At 39.7% G+C, this 24,222-nt stretch overlaps 2 protein-coding genes across 2 annotated transcripts in view; one reads left to right on the top strand and one right to left on the bottom strand.

Annotated features, from left to right (window-relative positions):
- LOC122815439 (serine/threonine-protein kinase NLK2-like) overlaps positions 1–24,222 on the top strand; it is a 448,006-nt gene that overhangs the window by 43,542 nt on the left and 380,242 nt on the right. The window lies entirely within an intron of this gene.
- Positions 1–24,222, bottom strand: part of LOC122815440 (zymogen granule membrane protein 16-like) — a 438,821-nt gene that overhangs the window by 360,494 nt on the left and 54,105 nt on the right. The window contains exon 2 of the mRNA XM_044087931.1: positions 23,426–23,626. The gene's annotated coding sequence lies outside the window, so the exon portion shown is untranslated. The remainder of the gene's footprint in view (positions 1–23,425; positions 23,627–24,222) is intronic.

Genomic DNA, 24,222 nt, shown 5'->3' with positions numbered 1-24,222 from the left:
GACTGTTTCAAAGAACTCAACCAGGTTCAAGAGGCAAGATCTGCCCTTAATAAAGCCGAATTGGGTAGGATCCAGTGTTTGGAGGTTCCCAATGTCTTTGTTTATGAGTTCCATTATGATACGCTCCATAGCTTTGCAGACCAGGCTAGTCAGGCTTATAGGGCGATAGTTTCCGGGGTCCGTTGTGGCACCACCTTTGTGGAGTGGGACCACTGTTGCTGTACGCCATTCCTTGGATACATATCCTGTAGTAAGGCTGAGATTGAACAGTGACTTTATGTGAAGGTTCAGTTCTTCTTGGAGCTTGTGTAAGACGCAGCCCAGGACACCGTCCGGTCCCATTGATGCTGTGTTTTTTGCTTTGGAGAGGGCAGCTCTCACCTGTGCATCTGTGATGTCAGGGAGGCTACACTCTGTTGGGATAGACATTTGCTCTTTTGGAGGGGAAGGGGAGGAGAAGTTTGCACTGAACCTGTCTGCCAGGATGTTGGCAATGTCTGTGGGTTCAGTGTATTTTTTGTCATTTTGCACCCAGGTTCCTGACATGACTAAAGAAGGCCTTGTGATTATCTTTAGCGTCTTGTGCAAGTTTTCTTTCGAAGCTGGCCTTAGATGATTTTATGAGGGATCGTAGTTTCTTGCTAGTACTGATCAGAGATGCCTTCCCTTTTTGCGATTCTGCTCTATCATGTAGTAGCTTCCTCCTTCTGTTGTATAGCTTATTTATGGCTGGGGTCCACCAGACAGGTCTCCTGCCTTTGGAGGAGAGAGTCTTGGTTTTATTTGGGATAGCACGATCCATGCATTCCTGTAGGTGTCCATAGAATGCATTTGTAAAGGATTCTGCAGTTTGGGCCATATTTTCCACTGGCCCGAGGGCTTTGAAGGATTCCACCTCAGTTTTGAGAAGTGTGAAGTTTTCTTTTGAGAAGTTCTTCACTGTGGTTTCCTTGGCTGGGAGTGGGGATGGGATATGGATGTCCAGTGAGATTAATTTATGGTCAGATCTTACCAATGAGGGGTATACCTCTGGTATGGAACATAGAGTCCCCATGTTGGTGATGATCAGGTCCAATATGTTTTCCCCTCTTCTTGGAGTGGTGACGAGTTGTTCCATAGCATTTGAGTTTATGAATTCTAGGAACCATTGGGCGAGGGTGTTGGGGCTTGAGTAGTGCTCCCAGTCTATGTTTGGGTAGTTGAAGTTACCCAATATAATGGTGTTTGGAGAGACCTTCATATTCTCCAGTGTTCTCAGGAAAGCTGAGTGGGGTTCCTGAGTTTGGGAGGGTAGTCTGTAGCAGGCTACAAACTGAAAGGCAGTTTTTCCCACTGTTAGTTGCACATGGATGGTCTCCAATGCTTCGTGCAGTGCCACTAACCTGGAGGTGTGGGTATCTTTGATGAATATTGATACTCCCCCTCCTTTTGTGGTTCAGTCCGAGTTTTGGGGCCGAAAAGCATGGTATGAGGTATAACCTGGTAGTGCTGGGGTGCTCCCGAGAGCCTTGAACCAGGTTTCTGTTACTGCGCAGATATCGATATTCTCCATACTGAGGAGAGCCTCGAGTGCGTGCATCTTGAGGTTTAGACTTCTGGCGTTGAGCAGCATTGCCCTTAGTTTCTTTTTCCTTGTGTTGTCTATGGAGGTGGATTTGTCTTTTAAGCCTTGCCTAAAAAAGGCATTATGGGGGTGGCAAGAGCCTTAGCCAGTATTCGAAAGCCCAGGAGGACAGGTGCGAGCCATCCCTAGTGAAGCAGCATGGCTTGTCGAGCATGTCATCCCAGGCTGACAGACACTGGATCCCCTTTGAATGGCACCAATACTTTAGCCAGTTGTTAAAATTGATCATTTTGTCTTTATACTGTGGCATCATTCTTGGTGAGGGTAAGATGCTACTCAAGGTCAGGGTCATACCAACCTGGGCTACATGATCAGAGAGCTCCTCTATGTCTCTTGTCATGTAGTCCAGGGAGGTAAGTCTCAGGTCATTCACACCAGCATGGACAATGACGGAGTCATATTTGTACTTGCTTTGGAGTGACCTGAGTGCTTGTGTTATGTGGCGGATCCTGGCACCCGACAGGCAGCTTGCAGTGACCTTCTCCTTGTTCAGCCTGGTGAGTGGGACGTCAGTATGTCTGACAATAGTCACCTATTGCAAGTGTATTAGGTGTGTTGTTTAGCCTTAAGGGCTGTGACTGTGTGGCACACTGACTTTGTGAACTATGTGATACGTGGGTATTGTTGTGTGGTAGCGGTTGCTTGGATGTCTGCTTTGGAGGTCTCTGCTGCTTGGGCAGATTTTTATTTAGAGCCTCCAAGTATGTTTTTGTGTGTTTATGTGTTTGGTCTGCTGTTGCGATAGGTCTATGTGAGACTGGATTTGTGGTGTGTGTGGTTACCTTCTCCTCCTGACTGACTGCGTCAGTACTGGGTTGAGAGAGCTCAGCCTCCAGTTTGGCTATATAGTTGCATTTCTCACATATATTTGAGCTTGTTGGGAGGAGGAGATGGTGGTCTGTGTACATAAGGCAGTTGTAACATTGCCTCAAGATTCCCAGATTCACCAGCTGGACTGGAGAGTAAACCCGAAACTGACTTTTGGACATGCCAGAATAGTATAAGGAACTACTTTTTGACTGATCAGAAAGGACCAATAGGGAGCCAAGTACTTAAAGGGAGTATAAGAGGGTGTAGTACTTTAGTTTATTAGTGCTTACTTATAAGATTACTTATACGTGCAAGTGCAGGGCTTTACAATGAAAATAGAGTGCTTACTTTGAGATTTAGAACAGTTCTAAGGGAAAAAGTGAAGAGCAGACTTTGTGGAGCCGGGAATAGTTTAAACCCGTTTAAGTGGCGCTGCGCTATGTGCAAAATCGCACAAAACCGGGTTTTAAAGCAGGGGAAACTGAAAGAGATAGGAATTGACCCAAAACGGCCAATAAGCTACTAGTTTCAGAGCTGAGACCACTCCTCCAGGGACAGATAGGCTGGTCAAAGCTCCCCACTGTCACTGGTGAACAGAGAAGCTTCCTCCTATCCAAGTAAGGATATGGGCAACACAGGAAACTATACCACAGTCCGGAATTCAGCAAAACCTGAAATCTGGACTAATCTAGTTCAGCAAAGGCGGGAAAAGAGAATTTTTTTTTTTTCCGGAAACAGCAGAAAAACACACAGAAAACACTGTAAATGCTAGAAACAGGCTAGCGTACTTCAGTGTGTAGCCTACACAGTTATACACTACAAAAATGACTTAAATTGATATAAAACAAGTGCAAAAACTGTAAAAAGCAGAAGGCAAATGCAATTTAAACTTTTTAAAGCACACACAGATCAGTTAGAAATTCGCTTTTAAGGCAGGAAAAGGCTGTCGGAGCAAAAAAAAACAGAGAGAAAAATACTTAAATCAGGAAGAGTCTCTCTTGGGTCTCTCTGTTGCCTGTATCACTCTGCAGGACACCACGAGGAGCTGTGCGGAGTTGTATACTGGCACAAAACAGCGCAAATGCAGGTTTTAAAGCAGGGAAACTGAAAGAGATAGGAATTGACCCAAACGGGCCAATAAGCCACTTGTTTCAGGGCTGAGACCACTCCTCCAGGGGCAGATAGGCTGGTCAAAGCTCCCCACTCTCACTGGTGAACAGAGAAGCTTCCTTCTATCCAAGTAAGGATATGGGCAACACAGGAAACTATGCCACAGTCACATTCAGCAAAACCTGAAATCTGGACTAATCTAGTTCGGCAAAGGCGGGAAAAGAGTATTTTTTTTGTTTTGTTTTTTTCAGGAAAAAGCAGAAAAACACACAGAAAACACTGTAAATGCTATAAACAGGCTGTTAGAAAATAATGACATACAGTTGAGTTTCAGACTTCATGCCCTTTAGAAAAATTCATGCTAATGCAAAACTTGTTATTCTATCAAATTTCTAAGTTTGTAAGAGCAGTATTTAAAAATCATTCCTATTTTTGGGCCTTTGTCCTACTTTTATTTATGGCTTTGTCCAGATTTCTCACTCTTAAGAGGTTGAGAGGTATGACAGTCATGAGTTCTGTATCAGAGCAATCCCCCTCCATCCCAATAGATGAGCACTTCTTTGGATGGTCATTCCTTAACATCGTTCTCCCTTCCCCATTTGTTTTCTAGCATCCAGGGCTCTTGCTGAGACTGCCTGCTTGAGTTCTGTTGCTATGCCAACAGACTCTTATTTTATATATTTATCTTAAGGTATGGACTTGAGAGAAGCATGTACTGTTCTGCTGTGCTAGTACCGATTTTTTCTTTTCAATGCTTCCATTGAAAACAACATACTTTTTAATCACTCATTGCAGGTATGAAGTGATATTAAAATAAACACCAACTTAGTGAAATAATGAATAGCTGTCCATCTTCTTCTGCCTTTTGACATTCTCCAAAATATTTGCATCCCTCCTTTTCATGTACAACACAGAATAAGTGCTGTTTTTTTTAATTTCAGGATGTATATAGATCTTTAGTTGTTCTTATGTAAAAAAAACAAATAAGACCTGGGGAAACATATCTCTCACTGTCTAAGGTTGTACTTAATAAATATTTTGCTAAAAATATAAAACAGTCTTTGGGGGTCAGTAAAAAGCTTTAAAGTGATTTGCTGATGTTTCTAAACCTACCTTTGCACTATAGCATGTAGTGCATAAACTCCTGACCAACACTTTTCCCCCATCAGGAAGTGTTTTGGTCATTATCTTCATATTTAAAATTAATTGTAAACTTTGTGCTTTCCTTGCACTGACATCACTAAGGAAAAACAAGAAAGTGTAACCTCCGTGACATAGGTATATAGGCAAAGTGTCTGTTGTGTCCATAGACTTTAATGGGTGCACCTTGGTGAAGATGCCCCATTAAAGTCTACGGACGTAGCTCACCTTATCCAATGGTAATGTCACAACTGGTAAAGCTACATTTTTTAGGGCTGTGGTTTAATAAAACAAAGCTTTTTATTAAAAAACAGCCCTGAAAAAAAAAAGGAAATGGAAGCTGGAAAATGCATCATATAACTTGACTCCTCGAACAGTCTGATTTATACAGAAACATCAGAAAATCACTTTGAAGTAGCTTTTTTTTAAAATGAATAATTCACAACATAGCTAATTGCCGAAGATAAGCTCTTTCCTCTTTTAAGATTTGATCAGATCTAAGCAATCCAGTCTTTGTGGGTTTGTGTAAAATGCAATTCAAAGAATTTGACCGATAACCTGAAACCCTTTATCAAAGTGGGTGGGTTCAGATATGAATATTTTGAATTTAACACACAAAGTACTAAATGTTAATTTATAACACAACCGTGCTTGTACCAAATGGCAGTCAGCAAGCAGTACTGCTGAAAACATTAGGTCTGAACTCTGGTTGCAACAACTTGAACAATTTCTTTCTCAGAGTTACACTGGCCTCATTATTGTGTTAAATAGCCGGCAATGTGGGTTGTGGTTGGGGCTTGCCCTCCACGTAAAATATACTGTAAATTTTTGAAATATTGTATTACATTTTGTGTGGTTGTTTGAAAGTCTTAATTGTTCATAATGTAGAAAGCTTCATTTTCTTCGTAATGTGTATTCTATTTTCAAGCTCTCAGATTTTGAAGTTTTGCTGACCTGTGCTCAGTAAATACAACAGACAATTTGACAATGAAAACAGATTGGAAATACTGCCCTTAGTGGCCCAAATGAATCTGCTCAGGTGTGTATCAACAGTTTTAAATAATTAACATTTACTGACATGATTTCTACAGGTAAAACGTGATTACACAGGTAAATTCAACAAAACGCACCTTGGCAGAATCACAAAATTAACAAAACATATACAACATGAAAAAGAGGGTCTGCATTGTTTTTAAAAATTATGTTTGTGTTTCATAACAAATCTATATTAACTCAAGTGCAGAAAATACCTACATTCCTAACCATAAATATGAACTTGTTTGTAATCACAAAGGTTAAATGTAGTAATGAGTACAGGAAGAGTGAAACAGGAAAAAACTGAGAGAGTTAAAGGATTAATAAGTAAGTAATCGCTCAACTTCAGGATACAGTGAACATAAGACAAATGTTTTACAGTAAGGAAAACAAAAATCACAGCACTGTAATCACAGCACTGTAAACACAAGGAGTGATCAATATATAACTACAGATCTTGAGCAAACTACCACAAACGATGTCACTAGCAGCTGGTAGGTGTACATGTTACACTTTCTCAGTTTCTTCTCTCTGTCACAATGCACAGAACTTTAGCACATTTCTTTAGTACTTTACCACTATGAAAGCTTTAGCACTGAAGAAATAGCCCCCAGATTACTGCTGGTAGTTTTATGGGAATACTGGAGTATTTTTCAAATAGTGGCTTTATTTACCCTATTATCTTGTATTCTAGTAAACTTTTTTTATGTGTGAATTCCCATTTTATTTATATCCCTGTTGTGTGGAAAAGAATGTGCATATCTGCAGTGAAGTCTAACAGTAAACCTAAATTTAGACAATCAACAAGAACAAAACATAATTGGACTGGTGCACCCTCTTTCAAGTTTCTAAATTTTTGCTTTTACTTTCACAAATGAAACTTAAATGCAACAATACAACCATCTTTTATCGGAATGCATATATGAGAGAACAGCCTTTTTTGTGGGGAACAAACTCACTACAGTCCCATTTTGTTTAATTTTCCTCTCCTTTGCAGAAGTGGAGGAACATTGCAGGATATTTGTATAAGGGGGGGGGCATAATCATTGGCCAGGGGTCAGCATAAAACTCTGGGATGTACCATTTCTGCAAAGGCTAAACTTTTGTTATTAACATTAGGTCCAAATCTTGTTAAACACCCTCTGATTATATATATATATATATATATATATATATATATATATATATAACATTACAACCATGTTTTATAAAGCATACTCTTAATTAATTGAAAGTTATTCATAAACCTTTTTTTTTCTCTTTTGATCTTGATTTATTTATTGATATTTGATTACTGGGAAAGTCCAACTGGGTAGAAGCCCATTTCCAGCTGAGGCCCAGGGAGAAAAAGATTCAAGTATTGCAAAACATTTTAAGAATGATAATTTTACAATCTTCAAAAATAATACAAAAGCACCTACAGCTTAAATAATTATAGCCAAATTAGACATAATATGAAAAAAAAACTGATAAGTAAAAGATACAAGCTATATGATAGTGATTTAATACAGAAATTTTAGCCAGTTTATAGATAAATTAAAGGTAAGTTAGTATAATACAAACAGGAATTGCAATACCAGGTGAAAGAAAAGCAGGCTTATGGTAAATGGAGAGAAAGCCTGGGGAGAGGAATTGCTAGAAGTAAGGAAGTGAGTGAAGAAGGGAGAGTAAGGAGATGTATGAAATCATTAACAAATGCCTCTTCATACTGTACATCAGTTATATTTTGCATAGTTCAAATCCTTAAAGTCATGCATGCCTTTTCACTTATAGGTTCATAGGTAAGTACTAGGCTAGCTGCCTTTGCAGGCCATTTTAACTCTAACCAGTTTCCCTTCTTGTGCTCTAATTCCATCTATCCACAACCCCCCCTTTTCCCATGGGGTCAAGGTGTCACTTTAACAGTGACAATCCTCTAGATCCAAGGTTTACACTGCTGTGTGGCTCGCTCTGCCATGATAGTTCTTCCACACCATACACTTGCACACACACTCACACCTATGGCCAATTTAGAGAATCCAGTTCACCTACTGTATGTCTTTGGAATGTGGGAGGAAAGCAGAGCACCTGGAGGAAACCCTTGCATACACAGGGAAGACATGCAGGCTCCGCACAGAAGGTACCGCACCTGGGAATTGAACTGGGGAGCTTCTTGCTGTGAGACGACAACACTACTCACTGCACCTCTGTGCTCAAATTAACTTATTCCATCTGCTTGGAGATTGTGCTTACCCTAGAGGGCTATTATAACCTTAGCCAGTTCCATTTTTTGTGCTCAAAAGAAGTTGTCTGGTTTGGTTATAGATTGGTCTTACCCATCCATTAGTTGAAAATGATAAATTTCCCCTAATGAGAGTAACTGGGATTGTACCATAGAAAATTTGAGATTATAGATAACTTCTATAACATATAATTTTAATATTAATCAAAAATTATTAAAAAAAGGAGAATGTGGTACAGTAACAATCAATAATGCCCTCTATCCTGGGCAGCCTTAAGAGTGTATGGCAAATACTCACTGTTGCATTGGGATATAACCAGTATATGCTTCACTCAGATATATGTCACACTGTATGTCTTGAAGTCTGAGTTGTGTCTGTCCACTAACTTCCCACGATTGTACCCTGTGTACTTAGCTCAGTGCTCTGTAGTGTCCTCTTACTAGCAGACCGGTCAACTGTCCCTATTTTGGAGGAATGGTCCTCTTTTAAGGCTGGATTTAGGATGTCCCTTTTTTTGGAGGTATATCCCAATTTATAGGCTTGATTTAACCCTACACACAGATGTCTGAATCCTCTTTATCACATGGTTTTCAAGGTAATCATTTGAAATATTGGGACCCACTAGAGCGAGTCCCAAAATGTAGAGGCTTAATGACTGAAAAAACAGACTTACATATACTAAGTCTGGGATTACATTTCTCGATGTATTCCGTTTTCTCTGAGGTATGGCAATTTCAGAGTTGATATATATGTTTGGGGGGTGTGGTTGGCAAGCCCTCGCCACATGGGGGATACAGGGGGGGGGGTGTAAAAAGAAGTTTTAAAGAGAAGTTCGATTTTTTTTTTTTTTTCAAGATTTGCTCTTCTCTAGGGTTTTGGACTTTTTTTTCAGAGCTAGGCATTTCAAGTGCAACATTTCAATAGTGATCTGATTTTTGAAGCTGTTTAGTGAATTGGAAACCAAACTAAATAGCTAACGTAATAGTGGCAGCAAGATTTTAAAGAAAGGGAACTCTCATCTGCAACTCCCTTTTTCTGAAGCAAAAGTAAATGATCCTATGTAGTAGAATTTTTTTGATACAGATATGACAACCTGTCTCTAGATAACTTGCTTATATTTTTTCTTCATGTTTTATCACTCTGCATTTTTAAGCGTGTGTCTCAGATTCCTTCTTGAAATGGGAAGAGTTAGCCCCATTTATTGGGTATTCAGATTTTCCGCTAATTAGATGTCCAGATTACACCTCTCAAATGGACAGATTTTTGCAAAATGTCCAGATTTTTGCCTCATGTTTTTGGTCTGTTCCTCATAAAATTTTTAATTTTCTGACAAATCACTGATGATTAAAGTCATTAAATAATGGCAGACATTGGAGTTTCTGATGAGATATCCTTCAGAAAAATGCATATTGATGCAAAACCTGTTATTCTAGCAACTTTTTTTAAGTTTATGAGCAATATTTAAAATTTGTCCCTAATTTTAGGTCTTTGTCCCCACATTATTTTTGGTTTTGTCCAGAATTCTTGAGCTGAGAAGGTTGAGAGGTGTGATCCAGAATTTTAGCTGGATGCTCTTCTGTTTCAAGGCCTTGTGTTCCAATTTTCAGTGTCTGCAGATTGAGAGGAATGGTTACTAGCAGTAACTGAATTTTGACTTAAACAAATTCATATTCACACAATGATTTCCTGGGGGGGGGGGTAATGGCTGTTTAGTTTAGTGCCACCACCCATCCTGCTTCTGTGGTGCTATGGTGCCATCAGGCAGGCTAAATTGGCACTCTAAAGTCACAGCTGTTGAAAACTCTTAACATAAGCCAGCCGTATTTATATTAGTTTGTTAGCTCTATCAAAAGCAGTCATACTTTGAAGGATGGATACTAGCAGCTATATTTCACCAACTCAGTGCATTTACCTTCATGTGTTTCAATAATCAACGAGTGGAAACTCAGCAGTAGGCATTACAAATGTTCAGTATATGACTTCAAAAGTAAATTCTGAAAGGAGAATTTTGCCCTTTCTTATGTTTTTAATGATTAAAATTCCATCCCTGCAAAGTTCAGAAGGGGGATCAGAGGGAATGGCTAATGTGATACATGACTTTAGACTAAATGGGTTATGGTAAATTTAAACCTGCTTGTTTGGACTGCAATTGAATTCACCACAGAAGAGTTCTCCACGGTGAAAGCTTAACACACCTTTTCTTCTCTGCCTCAGCTAAGGATCAGTCTAATTAACACAGGTAGGCTGTTGTCAATTAATGCTTGCAATTAAAAGATTAAAAAACAAATGTCATTCAGGTTTCTTAATCCAGCTCCCACTTGTCCTTCCAGTTTTGAGGTTTCAGGGATCTTTTTGCTGCTCCAGGGCTTTGGTGTGATTTTTCACCAGCACCTGCCAGCATCCTTGGTATATAGACTGTCACCAGTTTCTATATCTGTGACAGACCATTGTTGGTTCTTCCAATCTCATGGTACCGAATGTTAGTCCATCTGACATTTGTGATGTTGGTGTACAAGGCATTGGTTCAACAGATGTCAGTTTATGTCGCTTTGATCCAACTGACATGGGTGTGCCTGGTATTGGTCCATAAGATGTCAGGGTACCTGGCATATCAACATATTTCATTTTTGACTTCATTATACTAAAGGGCAGGTACTTATGCTGCCATTCTGTCAGTGTCTGTTTTATATTAGCAGCTGGCTGGTTCTCCAGGACTTTTATCTTTGTTTTTTTTTTAGCTAAAAAGACAGTGATGTTTGCTTCCGCCCTACTTACCTGGCATCAGTTTGTGACACTGTCAGAGTTCTTTCCCCCTGCTCCTGCCTAATATCCTTTTAATTGACTATAGGCCTAGGCAGGCACATCTGTTTAAGAAATGTTGAGCCAGAAAGAGATCCTTGAACAGATACGTTTGATGATGAAGAAGGTGGGGACTCTGTAATACCACAACTAGATGACCCCAAGTTTAGTAATGATTTAACAGTAGTAGTGGTGGTGGGGGTACTTGAGGACTGTGCTATTTCTTTTGCAGAGGGACACCTTCAAGAGACTTGCAGGCTGTTCCAGCACTCCGGCTGGATGGTTCCTCCATTAGTGGAAATTTTGGCACTGTGACTCTGTTATTGAGATGGGAAGATCTCGCTTTCAGGTGCCTTTAAGAGTAGATAATGTGGTCCAAGACCCCCCCCCCCCAAGCGGATTTCATTGTTTTATCAGAAACATTGCAACACTACACAACAACACGAGATACAGAGGTGCATTTCCCCCCAGACATAATGTCAAGGGTGATTTACCTCAATGGTAAGCGAGTTTTTTCATCCCCCATATTGACTACGAGGGTGCTTAACTACCTGAGTCATGTACTATACTTCCAGAAGGTATCTTTGAATTACAGAGTGTGACCATCAGACTCCCTGATGTCACCTTTAGTAAAAAAAAGTGAGGCACAAGTATTCTCCTGTCCCACTCTCTGCAGCCTCATTGTCTTCTTGGCATGTAATGCTGTAGAAGGGAGCTGCTCGTGCAGCAGGAAGTGACATTGCTGTTTGCTAACAGTCCTGGTTGTGGCTAATTTCTTTCATTGTAGACATAAAAGCAACCTTTCTGTATGCCTCTTTCAAGGGGCCCTCTGCTGTTTGCACCTGAGACTGATTGGCATTTGAAGCGAAAGCAGGAGAAAGAGCAGACCCTTATGAATGCAGTTGGTACATTCCTACTCTCCAAAGTTTAACTTTTCAGGGATGCCAACTAGGCAGTAGGTCACGATTCAAGTAAAACTCAATAACCGCAGGAGCAGGAGGCAGCCGGGATGCCCAGAAATTAAGGGCCTTTCCAATAATGAGCCACTTGGTGGTCAGAATATTCCTGCCTCCTCAGTCGACAGCTGGGTGATGAATTTCTTTACATTTGTCTGCATAGTGTACCACCACGAGAGGGCGGTAGGTAAGGGAGGTATTTGTTGTATGGATGATATGTATCCTATTTCACAGCTTACTGATTCCACTATCAGAAATCTTGCCAGATTTTGCATGCCCTCAAAAGATTTAGGCAGGGACATAATAGGTTCAGAAAACTGAATAAAAGAAAATTGAAGGTTAACCAAGGTGTCCCAGATTGCTTTATTTTGCAGACAAAACCAGGGACCTTAAACGTTCTGCTCCAATCTCAGCAGCATAATTTTTTTTTATATCAAGAGAGTCCTTTCACATTGTTGCTTTTTAGTCAATTCTCCCATATTGATGACAAAGTGACTGGATATTTATTTTGCTTTTGTGTGCTGGGTTTGTCTGATTGGGTTTAGTTAAAAAAAAAAAACAAAAACACTTTTCAGTGGAGGCTTTGGAAGAAAGGTTCCAACATATTCCAAACATTTTTAAGCAGTCCTTTAGTAATATACATGAACAGGCATTCAATAATAACAAATTAACAATCTCATAAACATTTACTTTCATATGACATAAAGGAAACTGTTACCGTAAAAAAGGTACTATGCATGTAATAAATGTTGAATATTAAGGTGAATTAGTAGGTCTGTCAAATGTATAACAGACCTTATGATTAGTATTGGAATTTCAAATAAATGAAAGAGAAGGAAGGAACTCAGTAGGCAGAAAGTGTTAATATTATAGTTAAGCAGCTTGGTATTAAGCTGGTTTGGAGACATTTATGTGTGTCTGTCATGAGTTGTATATTAGAAGTACAGAGGTAGGGTAACAAGCTGTGTAGCAAACTTGTGTGTGACTGGGAGATGCTAGAAAAACTATTCAGGCCTGTTCTTTAGGTGTCATGGATGCCTTCTTTCTGATCACAATAGCTAGACAGTCGTCAGCATTGCACCATTTCTGTCTTGAGAAATTTCAGTGCTAATTACATGTCCTTCCTTTCAATATCACCACAGTCCCTAGTGTGTTCATACTGGGCTGGGTTTGGCATAATGGTTAAGGTCTTTGCCATATAGACACAAGGTGTAGGGTTCTGTTCTGATCTTGGATTGTTGGCTAAGCTTAAAATGGCCCTTCAGGGCAGTTAGCCTTGTATCCATCTATGAACCTAAATTTCAGTAGTTTAGCTGCAGACTTTCTGGACTGCAGAATAATGAAGTCTTTCCCTACCTGAGTACGGCTTTTCTTTGCTCCTCCTGAAATCCACTGGAATATGAATGAAGTTTCTTGTCATAATTACTTCAGCCTAAGGAGTTACTAGTAAAAAGCAGGAAAAAAGAACATGACCCACTCTCATTTAACTGCTAGTCTTTCTCAGCAGTTCTGTGGACACATGGACATGCAGAGCCCTTCTTCCCATATGCATGTTACAGAACATCTTTCAAGCCATCTGCCATTTCTGATGAGTCCATGACTCACAGCAAAGATGTGCTTGAGAGATGTCAGATTAATTGCAGTATCCATTTGTATGTTGCCACATGCCAGTTATCACTTGCAAATCCTTCAGTGAACACTCCTGGTACAATGGTTCTAGCATATGTGTCATTTCAGGGTTCCTGCTAAACCATCCAGTAGATGTAGATTTTACCTATTAGGGTGAACTTCTCCAAACAACTTTGTCACAATGGCTGTGCTTTCTGTGCATCTTGGCCACTGTTACCACAGTCATGTTTGCAGTAAGAAGAGAAAGATATTTTAAATCAGTGTTGTCAAAATGTGAGCTGTCCTGTTCGCTCAACATTTATTTCAGAACTCTTTTTCTTTCTTAGCAATCCTTGTGATTCAGACCAACATGGCAGCTGTACTGTAAGACAACAAACGGGGAGGGATCCATTTCTTCTCTTGTCTTGTCTGCAGAAAGTCCTGTGGATTTTTATAATGTCAGACATTCTTAACAAGACATATTCAAAGTTGACTCAGTGACTGGACTGCTCACACTATGTGAATGATTCCTTGAGTCGCATAAAAGTGGAACAACTGTTCAAGAGATGGGGTATATCAGTTTGTGACCACTTTGCCTCGCCTATCATTGCAATGTCCTTGCTATATTGTCCCCCTGTTCCACCTCCACTTGGCAGCCATAGCAAAGATGTTGTAGTGTACCTGTGGCCTGTGGTTCTCCTTTACACCTCTCCCAGTACCTCTCATGATGAAACTCATCTTGAAGTCCAAGTGAGTCAAGGTAAAACTGATACTTTCTTTCCATCTTAAACACAGTTACCAGATATGTAGCAATATCTATTCCCTCATTCAATAAGGCTTCCACTATGAAAGAATATGGAGTCCCATGCATACCGCTTGACTGTCCAGAGTTTTGCAGAAATGGTCTGTTCCTCATAAAATCTGTGATTTTCTGGCAAGTCACTAAGGCATGAAGTCACTAAACAATGACAAACATTTGAGTTTCAGACTTCATATCCTGCAGAAAATGCATGCTAACACAAATCTTGTGATTCTGTCAGTGTTTTAATTTATAACTGCAGTACTTATCTCTCCCTATTGTTGGACTTGTACAAATGTCTTGCACTAAGAGGTTGAGAGGTACAGTCCCATCCGTAAGAGAAGAGCCACCAAGACCTGTAGTCCACCTGTTTGACTGCATGACTTGCAGCATTTTTGTTAGTAGCATGACTGGGTGGCTTGTAGGATAAAGTGATATCTGTTCTTTATCTCAAAAGTTTTGTGGTCAGAAAACCTAAATGACAAACAGAAGTTGTCATTGTATCACCCACTGTAAAGGTCTCAAGATTTCTTCTCCATTCCAATACCACAGGTCCTTCTGTATCTATCCAAATTCTTCTCTTTCAGTTTCTTTCTATCTGCTGTTAAGGCTCTCATGGTCTTAGTAAACAGTTGCCATTTTGGTCAACATTCTGTCCCTTGCCTCTTTACAGGTGTTTAAAGCATTCCTTCCTCCGTAGTATGTTAAACCTCAGACCACCACTGAGACTCACTGCCATCGTGGGGTCTTTATTGCATGCTAAAGAAGCTGACACTGTTATCATCTGAACCAGCTTTCTCTTGGAAAACCGTGGTCTTAATTACAGTTACATCAGCCAGAAGAATTTCCGAGGTGCAGGTTATTAGTTAAGTTTCCTCACACACTCTTCCACAAGGGTTCATACCTAAAAAGACCATTTTTGACCATCTTTTACCCAAATACTGTAGCCTGGGAGTATTCATTTTCCACTGCATGTTTATGAATAGATAGCAGAGATATTGTGTTGACAGGACAAACTACGTATGAAAGAATGATCATTCATCAAAGACGTAGATTGGAAAAGAACGGTAATAAGCATTCTTTTTTTGTCAGATTAAAATGAAATATGCAGCAAAAATGAATGCAGACTTCTTTCAGCCATACCAAAGGCACACTCCACAAGAGCAGTGACTGCATTTGCACCTTTTTGTGCCTAGAACATTCTTTAGACCCTGTCCACTGTTAATTATTGCTTTAATAAGACACTAAAACTTACACTTCCAGGTCAGATTTGAATCCATTGTTGTGAAGGACATGATCCCTTATCGTGCCAACCCAAGTGTTTATTTTGTTGAATTCTGTCTCGGTAGTCTTTAGTCTGTGGACTTCTGCTTTATCAGATATGAAAGTTAAAGGTATTTATTTACCATAATAAAATGTTAGAAGAGGTCCATTGGATATAACTAACCCTCCCTGCAATGGAAAGACTAGTTCTGCCTTCATTTGGGATGTTATTCTACGAGGGAGCTTTTGCTTGATTTAGAACTGTAGAAGAGTCATAGGGGATGGTGCATTGTGGAACAGGCAGCTTCGTAATGTTTTACCTGCACAGCTAGCTGAGAACTGAGGTGTCAGTCCAGTGAGTTTGTGTGGTGCACCTCTTCTAACAGATGTATCATTATACTAAGTACTGATAACCTGGTATTTTGGAAGGCTATTTTACTAGATCTTCTCCACCACAGAAACATTGCTATCACTAAGAGGACTTGATCCATAGCCCTGAACTTGCACTGTAGTACAACTAGGACTTCTTGGTAGTAGGTTCATGTATTGTTGTTGTTGTTATTTTATTGTCTTTCTTCAGATGAGAAATGCTTCACTAATGTATTCAAAATAAATACACTGGCAAAGGATTGTTGTAAAAATTCTCAGTTTTTTATTACTTTTATTAGAAGATAACGGATGTACAGACCTTCAGAAACCTTAGTGATGGAATCATAAATTATATCCATCATTAATCAAAGAATGCTTCAAAAATCATAAATTATATCCATCATTAATCAAAGAATGTTTCAAAAATCATAAATTATATCGATCATTAATCAAAGAATGCTTCAAAAATCATAAGTTGTAGCCCTCATTAGTCAAAGAACGCTTCAAATAGCGAATACAAAAACAGCAATCTTTTTAGATCAAATATAAAAAGATCATAAAAACAACAAAAAAAACAAAACTTTTTTGCAGGGAGCAAGCCCCACTTGCACCCATGTACCCCTTGCTAACCATATATACCAACTCCAAAGTTGCACAACAGTGGGGAGAAAGCAAATCTTTAAACCCTATTTACTGCATTTACTAGCTGAAAAACAAAGGATAAAGAACATTTGCTCTTTTAAGTGTTTGCTCTTACTTTCTGCAAACATAATTTATGTACAATGCAGAGGTATAAATGGAGGAATAAAATGGTTATATGTACAAGGTAAGTCATTTTCCTTACTCAAAGGACGCCCTACCTGTGGAACAAACTTCCCTTTCATGTTAAATGGTAACAGTGTTGAGTCCTTCAAGTTAAGTCTTGGTGATCGAATCGGTTTACAAAACTTAACCCTCAGGATTTGTAGTATGGTCCTCTTTAAGAAGGGAGACACACTAGTATGGTCCTGCTTAAGGAGGGAGGTAAACCTGATAGCAAAACTTCCTGGGATGTGTGGTACCTATGTAATGTTGTTCAAGCTCCCTGCTTAGTATTAACCTGTGAACCTACTGAAAAAAAAAATTATTTATTTATTCATGGGACAAACAACATACATGGTTATTTCCGATTCAAAATCAAGGAAAAACTAACTAAACTTTTATCATCTGTGTTTAAACAAAATTTCAGGTATATGAATTTGTGAGTTATGGCTACAATACTTGTACCAGTTCAGAAAAAGGAAGGGGTACCACATCAAACCCTAACGTCCGAGATCTCGCAGTGTTTTATGTAAAGTGATAGAGACAGCCATACTGGTACTTATCAAAAGTAACATCAGAAAATGAGGACTCAATTTATTTTAGATATGGCACAGGTGGGAAAATCTGGGGTTGTTAAAGAGTTTGTTTGGCCTTCTGTGTCTAGTGGCATCCTCTGAAGAAGTAAAACAGCCGTTAATGAAAAACTAAGAGTGCTTGTCTTCTTTTCTTGATACAGTATTTAACAGTATTTCATATAGGGGAATAACTCCCAAATTAAATGCATTAAATATCAGTCCATACATACTGAAATGGGTAACATGCTAGTTAATCAACAAGGCACAAGTTCGGGTTCCCTTTCCTTCTTGATATGGTTGTTAGTGGAATTCTGCAGTACTGTGTACCATCACCGCTTCTTGACAGTATATAACCAAATATGCTGATGACTATGACTGCAAACAGTACTACTCAACCTTGTAGTGCAAGAAATCTGGACAAAGCCAAAAATAATGGGGGGGCAAACAACCAAAACTGGGGACACTTTTTAAGTATTGCTCCTATAAACTTGCAAAGTTGCTAAAATAATAGGTTTTGCATTGGTATGCATTTTTCTAAAGGTTATGAAGTCTGAAATTCAAATGTCTGCCATTATGTAGTGACTTCAGTCCTCAATGATATGCTACAAAACTTCGCATTTTGTGAGGAACAGACCAAAATATGAAGCAAAAATCTGGTCAATTGAGAGGTATGCAGTGCAAACTTGTTAATGTTGTTACTTCAAAAGAAGATGCCAAAGTTCTCCAGGGTGGTCTACAAATATATATAAGTGGATGCAGTAGTATTGATCTGACATTAATGTATGCAAATGCAGCATCACGAGACTTGCCAAAAATGGGACATGATAAACAGTCATGAAAAGCAACACTGTCCTTTCGTAGGAACAGGGTAGATAAGCATTTAATCTTAGAGCAGTGTTCATCTACAAAGTTGTAAAGACATATGTTGTTACCCATCTATTCATGCAACGCATGTCTAATTGTTCTGGGAGACTGCATTGTATTTGTTAAATAACTGTGGAGCTGAGAAGTCCTGGGAGCAAATGCATCCCAGCACTAAACAAGCTCTAGGTTAGTTGTAACAGTGTTGCCTGTTCACATGGCTGGTTTAACGTTGGCAGCTGCAGGTTTGTCTGGGTTCATGAACTAAATGAGATATTTAATGTAAACAAGGAAATGCTGGAATGAGAAGGAAAGTGAAAAAGAGGAGAATTTCCTCAGCAGCAGGATGTGTGACGGTGAGTAACAGCATTTTTGTCCTACCCCCTTCACGTGACTCAGCATTACCCCCCCCCCCAAAGGGCAACTCTGCCAAATGTATCCCCAGTCCTTCGTTCAGGATTAACTTCAACGCACATCCAAGAGAACTCTGCGCTTCCCAGGATTGCCAGGCCCATCCTCCCCCGTGACAGTATCTCAGCTGAATTGCCCGGGCTGTAATCACTTTTATCACTGTAGGCTAACCGAAGCTGAATTGCCCGGGCTGTAATCACTTTTATCACTGTAGGCTAACCAAAGCTGAATTGCCTGGGCTGTAATCACTTTCATCACTATACACTTGCTAACTTTGCCTTTCTACAACTGTTACACTTTCCAGCTTTGCTCTGAAGAACATGAATCTTAAGGCTGTGGACATCAGTTTTGTGGTTATCCTTTGGTTATCTTCCATTTTATAATATTGCTCATGTAAAATGGCTATTTAACATGTATCAGAATGTGTAAATAGATTATTGTATTTCTTGAAGAAGGTTCTTCGTGACTTTAGTTTTTGTTTGCATTTGAGCACTTAATATTGTTTAGTTATTCATTTTGGTATCAGGGCCGTGGATATTACGATGTAAAACATCTGTTAGAAAGCTGTACTACTCTACAGTATTTTAGTATGATGGTCATATTGTACAAAATTGCATTGATTCATTGATGTTTCTTATCTATTCCCATTGGTATTGAGATCTTTTGTAATCTGTCCTTGCTCTTGTCTTTTGTTATTTTACATTGTTCTGTTGTAATCTGTTCTTATCTGTACTAGTTTTGTATTATAATCTGTTCTTATTTATCCCACTTTGGTGTTATAGTCTATTGTAGTTCATCAGAGCTTTGTATTTCAGTCTGCATTGTTCCCAAAGTACTGCTGAAATATATGTTGTACTTTCTGAAATGCATCCTTGTACATTTCAATTTCATATGTATGTTAGACTTTCTTGTACAACTAGTTTGATGGTTGAATAAGGTTCACTATTTAGATCAAATCTAAAGATTGAAAAAAAAAAAAAAAAAGATTAAAAAACAATATTTTTTGAAAGGGGCAAGTCTTCCTGTATCTCCCACATCAAAACCTCACAACAGGTTGAGGGAAAATTATCAGACCCCACTGTTCCAAAGTCTTGTGCAGAAAGCAGCCAAAAGGTTGAGAAGCAAGCCTGTAAGAACATTCACTCTTATGAGCGCATCGGAAATTAGAACATCGAACTGGGTATATATTTTAAATGCAGATCGTTGTACAGTCAATATCTGGAAACCTACCCTTTTCCTCACTGTAGTGAGATCTAGTAGTTAATGTATATAATTTGCAGGGAGTGTGGAGGATGTGGTTGCATGGTGATGTGCACAACAACCCTGCAAAAATGTAAAAAAATTAGTTATACCTGCAAATTATATATATCAAGTCTGAGATTGCACTACAGTGAGTAAAAGGGTAGGTTTCCTGATCATTATGGTACCACGATCTGCATTTAAAATGTATACCTAGTTCGATGTTCAAATTTCCAATGTTGTGAAGTCTCATTCTGTTGAACTTTCAACATATAGTTCCCCTGCATTTTGTCAAATGTACGTTTAGTTGACACTAGGGGCAGTGCAGAACGCCAAACATATAGTTGAATGTTCAAAATATCAACATTATTTTTCATGGAGACATGTATGTCCATTTTAGATGTTAGGTTCTGAGTTAGATGAGGGGATAGGATTTTTAAGTTTACATGCAAGTGTAGTGTCGATAGTGTGCATTTCTGCATGTTTGTGTGTCTAAGTCTGTCTAGTGTAGTGGCAGTGTTACAGGAATTTTTTTTTTAAGGTAAGGTGCAAGGTGGGGGTTGGTGGTAGGGTTAGATAGGGCTAAGGTTATCATGCATTACTAAGGTTGAGTTGGGGGGGGGGGGCTCACCGGAAATAAACATCATTAAACCCAGGACTTGGTAGCTTCTAAAAGCCTTAATACCTTGAGCTTAATGGGAAACCATAACTGTATAGTTCAAATGGTGAATGAGTAAAGTATGAAGCATTTGAATAGCGTGCTGTGCTAATGCGTCCGTCTCTAGTGTCACAACATAGTTAGGTAGGGGTTTGAATCCAGCAGGTGGCAAGTGTGTGAAGGGAGGTAAGTGTAAGTGTGTATGAAAGAAACATCCCTTTTTGGGAGGAAACTCCCAGATATGCTCAGAACTAGTTCAAAATGATGTGAAGATTACTGATCCTACAGACATTGCCAACATACTGGCTGACAGGTTCAGTGCAAACTTCTCCCCCCCTCCCCCCCCAAAAGGAGAGATATCTATACCAAGCGATTGCAGCCCCCCAAACATCTCCAACGCCCAAGTGAGAACTGCTCTCTCCAAAGCAAAAAACACAGCATCCATGGGACCTGATGGTGTCCCCGGCTGTGTGCTCCACGAACTCAACGAGGAATTAAACCCACAGCTAGGACAGCTGTTTAATCATAGTCTTACCTCTGGATATGTACCCAGAGAGTGGCGCACTGCAACTGTGGTCCCACTTCACAAAGGCGGTGCCTCCACCGACCCTGGAAATTACCGCCCATTAGCTTGACAAGCCTTATCTGCAAAGCCATGGAGAGGATCATAATGGACCTCATAAATAAAGACATAGGGAATTTGCAGACTTTGGATCCATCCCAGTTTGGCTTTGTCAAAGGCAGATCATGCCTTCTAAACTTGGTTGACTTTTTCAAACAGTCACCAAAGCCATTGATGAGGGAAAGGCAGTCCATACAGCCTACCTCGATCTGGCGAAGGCCTTCGATACAATACCCCACTCGGGTATCATTGAAAAACTCATCAGCTTAAATGTTAACCCATACATCACAAGATGGGTTGCAAACTGGCTGAGTGACAGAACCCACAGGGTCAGAGTTGCTGGCGCCATGTCAGACTCAAAGCCTGTCACAAGTGGTGTACCACAGGGCTCAGTCCTGGGCCCACTCTTGTTTGGTATCTACTTTTCCAAGTACAAGCAAACACAGGAGGGTTATGGCTGACAAAGTTTGCAGATGACTGCAAACTGGGCCATAGTAGAAAACACATCTGACACAGATATCCTTCAGAAGGGTCTCACAGAAACGGATAACTGGTGCCAGAGCCATGGCCTAAAGTTAAATGCCAAAAATGCATAGTCATACCCTTCGGGAAAAACAAGGTTACCCCTAGCTACCAAATAGGTGGCAATCCACTGAGCACAGAAGAAGTTATCAGGGACCTGGGGACCCAGGTTGATAGTAGTCTGTCATTCAACACCCATGTAGCTAAAGTAGTTAGGAAGACCTTCTACATTGCCCACCTTATCATGAAGGGATTCTCATCTAGATCAAGGAGGTCATAGTCTCCCTATACTCATCACTCATCAGACCAATGATTGAGTACAATGCCCCATTCGAATGTATCTGACCCGACACTTGCAGCAGCTGGAGAGGCCACAAAAGTTCCTCACCAAAAGGATAAAGGGTCTCAAACATCTGTCCTATGCTGCCCGACTGAAAGAACTCCAGCTCTATTCAGTCGCCACCGCTTGCTCAGAGGTGACCTTTGCCTAACATACAAGGCCATGTCAAACCCAGATTTGATGAATATGCTTCACCTCAAAAAATCTAGATTCGTCAGAGCCACAAGGGCGGGAGACTTAAACCTCGACACGGCTATTAATAGGACGTGCTGGAGGGATAGATTCATCACCCAAAGACTCCCTATGCTGTGGAATAAAATCCCGGTATATGTGAGGCAGAGCACCTCACTGGCCTTGTTCAAGAGAAATCTTGACCAATGGATGGGAGATCGCAGATATACCCCAGGGATTACCTCAGTGTCACTGCTCAACAGAGGCACAGCAAAATAATGGGTATAGTTCCCCATACTAAAGGGGTGGCGTAAGCCACAAAACTATGGGCTAGGCTTGTAAATGCCCTCGGGCAGATAGCCTAGTATGAACCTATGAACCTATGAACCTATTTTATTTGTAACCCAGAAGTGTGATTTCTATTCGAGCATTCAGCAGTAAATGGTTAGTGCAGTTTCATAATTGATGACTTGCTGTTCAATACTCATTACAAGCTAAAGCCTTTTAAGAATAACTTAAAGAGCAAAATGCAGGTAGTTTTGACAAACAAGTTGTTGTGCACAGTACAAATATCTTGTGTAAGCTTTAGAGAAGCAGAGGACTTTATAACCTAAGATTCTTTTTTTTTTTTTTTACCATAATGCATTTCCATGGTAAGGTGTTCATTTAATTCAGATTTGGTGCTTGCTTTCCCCTTCCCCCCTCTGCCAACCCTGTATATCAGCTGTCAATGTTTTTCCAGTGACATTAAGTTCTACTAATATTTTGGTGCCATAGAAAGGTGGCAGAGTGCCATGTCTGTCATCCATGGTCATTGACCCATGGGTGATTAGGGAATGAATACTTTTTTTTAAGTACCCTGCTGTTCCACCTGAAAGGTGCTAGGTACTTCTGTCTGTAGAGTGACAGGCAAATTCTTGCTGGTTTCAGCCGTAGTGCACATAGCATGCCATCCCAGCATCCACCACTAACGGGCAGGTTCTCATTGGTAACTCCCTGCTCTGCCTACACCAAGATTGGAGACATCAGCCCATAAGCCTTTCAGTCTCACCTTCTCTTGTCTAACACATGTCAGAGATGATATGTTTTCATGAAAACCTCAGTGACTGTGGTCACAATATGCATTTTCATAGTAGAAAGCAGTAGTCATTTAGGAAATTAAGGCACAATGGCACAGCAGTCTTGAATTCTTGGATTCCTAAGCATTCTTCTGATAACTGGCTGCAGCCTGCTAAAATATTGTTTAGTATAATGTGCTGACTTTGTGTGTTTGGTTGCTGCAAGTTGCAGAGCAATTTCTTTATTTAGATATATGAACAGTGATTGCCATCAGTGTGTGTGCAGAAGTTCCGTTAATAAAAATAACCCTTGAACAGAGACTGATACTGAATCCTATAATGTACCCTTGAGATCTGCATGATTATTCATTCATTGATTGATTAGAACAGTTGAGTAAATGATGCATTGTAAAAAGTCAGAAAAGAAAATACCTGTCTCACTACTCCAGTGTCTGTGGTTCAGTCCTGACTTCCAGGCACCGTCTCTATGTAGTTTGCTTGCTCTCTTCTGCTTTATGCATTTTCTCTGGGTATTTTGATTTTGTTCCAGACTTTCAAAAACATGCTGGTTAGTTGGCTGCAGTAAATTGTTCATTTATATTTTATTGATCCTTGCTTGGTCCAAAGTCATATCTGAAAAAAGAATACATTTACCAGCCCTTATTTACATATCCAGTTAACAAATATTAAAGAAGTAAATAAAATACCTTATACAGGGAGACTGAAAACAATGTGTATTATTTTGTAATATCTATATGTCTATATCTATAGCTATAGCTGTTTGTCTACCTGTCTATATATACATATATGTGCTTGTGTCTGTGTATAAATATTATATATATATATATATATGGGTCCACTTTGTAATCTCGAAATACAGAAATCTCGAATTTCAGTATTCTGAGATCACAAAACCGAAAACCCATTAAGTCCGAATGTTCACAATCATGCAAACTACAATCATGAAAAAGTTATAAAAGGACGTACTATTCCTTTAACAGCTTGTGCACAGTACCCAAAGAAAAATGGCGTCTGCGGCGTTTGTGTATGAACCACATGGAACTATAGGAAGCATCTACCAGACAATGCTGTCACAGAAGGGGAATCCTGTTCTGATAGTGGAAGGCCATGTGCATCACCTGGAAAAGCGGGCAGCAGAAAGAACTACTGGTGCTGCAAATGGAAGTCTGCGTGGAAATGTAAAGGGAGGATGACAACTGAATGTGTTC

The sequence above is a fragment of the Protopterus annectens genome, chromosome 11.part0 (assembly GCF_019279795.1).
Source record: "Protopterus annectens isolate FY-2018-M chromosome 11.part0, PAN1.0, whole genome shotgun sequence".
Classification (NCBI taxonomy): Eukaryota; Metazoa; Chordata; order Ceratodontiformes; family Protopteridae; genus Protopterus; species Protopterus annectens.
Note: the sequence above shows the minus strand (reverse complement) of the source record. Positions and strands in the feature narration are given on the sequence as shown.